This window comes from Gossypium arboreum, chromosome 7 (genome assembly GCF_025698485.1).
Source record: "Gossypium arboreum isolate Shixiya-1 chromosome 7, ASM2569848v2, whole genome shotgun sequence".
Lineage (NCBI taxonomy): Eukaryota > Viridiplantae > Streptophyta > Magnoliopsida > Malvales > Malvaceae > Gossypium > Gossypium arboreum.
The window spans coordinates 93,266,706-93,269,068 of record NC_069076.1 but is presented as its reverse complement, the minus strand read 5'-3'; the positions used below and the strand labels follow the sequence as shown (position 1 = coordinate 93,269,068).

Sequence of the window (2,363 nt, the reverse complement as noted above, 5' to 3'; positions counted from 1 at the left end):
ATCGATAGCATAGCTCGCAGAAACCGAAGAGAAATAAAGTGAAGCCTAAGATACATAGAGGAAGGGCAAGAGGACGATATCTCAACTACGACCGAGGAGATGGCTGAAAATCAAGATAATCAGCTACCTCTTGCGATACCCGCTGAACTAGTAAATCAGAATCCTACTCCTCGTACTATGCATGATTATGCTAAACCTACTTTAACAGGAACTGAGTCAAGTATAGCTAGGCCTGCTATTGCTGCGAATAATTTTGAACTAAAACCTAACTCTATTCAAATGATACAACAATTTGTTCAGTTTGATGGTTTGCAGGATGAGGATCCAAACACCCACTTGGTAAATTTCCTAGAATTCTGCGATACATTTAAATTTAATGGCATTTCTGACGATGCCATTCATCTTCGGTTATTCCCTTTTTCATTGAGAAACAAAGCTAAACAATGGTTGAACTCGTTACCACGAGGGTCAATTACTACTTGGGAACAAATGACTGAAAATTTTTTATTAAAATATTTCCCACCGGCTAAAACAGCCAAATTTCGAAATGATATCTCTTCGTTTGTGCAGATGGACTTAGAAACTATTTATGATGCATGTAAGAGATATAAGGACCTACTACGAAGGTGTCCCCACCATGGATTACCTCTATGGTTGCAAGTTCAAACATTCTACAATGGTGTGAATCCTCGACAAGACAAATGAATGATGCAGCAGCCGGGGGAACCATCAACAACAAAACACGTGAAGAGGCTTACAAATTTATTAAAGAGATTTCTTTGAATAACTATTAATGGCAAGTCACGAGGACTAAACCGACTAAAACAGCAGGCGTTTATAACGTCGATTCGGTTACTATGCTATCAAACCAGGTAGAACTTCTAAATAGAAAGATTGATAGTTTACTTGGTTCTACTCAGGTATATCCAGTAATGAGGTGCAAGACGAATGGAGGAGGAGTATGCACAAAGTATCAACCCGTCAACCCTAGCATCGAGGAGGAACAAGTCCAATATATGGGAAACAATAACTCTAGATCCCAAAATAACCCATATAGTAACACTTATAATGCAGGTTGGAGGAACCACCCAAATTTCTCTTGGGCTGGTCAAGGGAATCAAAGGCCACAGGATCCTCCGGGTTTTCAACAACCAACCTATCAACAGGAAAAGAAACCGAACCTTGAAGAGATACTGTCTAAATTTATCTTGGTGTCAAAAATTCGTTTCCAAAACACCGACACAGCACTTAAAAATCAACAAGCGTCGATCAAAAGGCTTGAAACTCAAATAGGCCAGCTGTCCAAACTAATCTCCGAACGACCACAAGGTAGCTTGCCAAGTAATATTGAACCCAACCCAATGGAACAGCTCAACGTGATTAATGTTCAATATGAAGAAGGATTCGTTGAGCCTGAGCCAGAACCGAGGCAAGAAACTGTGGTAAGCAGAGGTCAAGGTGAGGTAGGTCATAATAAAAATAAATCAGTGAATGTCGAATATAAACCTCGTGTGCCATACCCCAACTAGACAAGGAAATACCGCTCCGATAAAAAAATTGGTAAATTCCTTAAACACTTAAAAAAATTACTTACTAACTTACTGTTTATTGAAGCTCTATCACAGATGCCAAACGCAATGAAGTTTTTAAAGGAGCTTGATAAACCGTAATTTATACATATTTTTACCCCATGCTTAACGCATTTTATGGATGATTTTTCCTTAGAATTGGTGAATTCGATACTCCTAATGACTTAATTTCATGTTTTATACTTAAGTGAGAAAAGAAGAGCGAAAGAAACGAGAAACAGGCCAAAAACAGAGAAAATAGGCCAAAGTACAAAATCAACACGGCCTGGACTTCCTCACACGGGTAAAGCACACGGCCGTGTCAATTTGGCAGAATCAAAGCACGACTCACACGGGTAGAACACACGCCCGTGCCATTCTAACAGGCTTGAACACGGCCTGAACTAATCACACACGGGCGTGTCCCTACCGAGCCGAAGTTGCGTCTAATTCGGAAAAGGCCACTTTTGAGCATTCTTAGGCATTCCAAAGCCTATAAATACATCCTAGAGGAGGAAAAACAAGGGGGGCACAAGGAGGAAGGAAGGAATTACTCGAAGGAAGCCGATTGATCCATCTCAGAAGCCGGATTCATTATCAAGACTAAAGATCTCCCCTCAATTTCCCTTCAGGAGTTTTGGGTTTTCTTTATGTTTTGTATTCATTATTCTTCTGAGATGTTTTCCTTTTTAGTTATGAACTAAATCCCCTAAATACCTAAGGGGAATAAAACCTAAGACGAATCTTGTTATTATTTTCTGGATTGTATGATAAATATTTAACTTGTTCTTAATT

The 2,363-nt window shown here is 39.4% G+C and overlaps 1 non-coding gene across 1 annotated transcript; it reads right to left on the bottom strand.

The window, feature by feature from the left end:
- Positions 1-538: 538 nt before the first annotated feature.
- LOC128296201 (small nucleolar RNA R71) lies at positions 539-644 on the bottom strand. The gene has a single exon (XR_008286750.1). It is a non-coding gene; the product is annotated as a small nucleolar RNA R71 (small nucleolar RNA).
- Between the last annotated feature and the right edge of the window lie 1,719 nt (positions 645-2,363).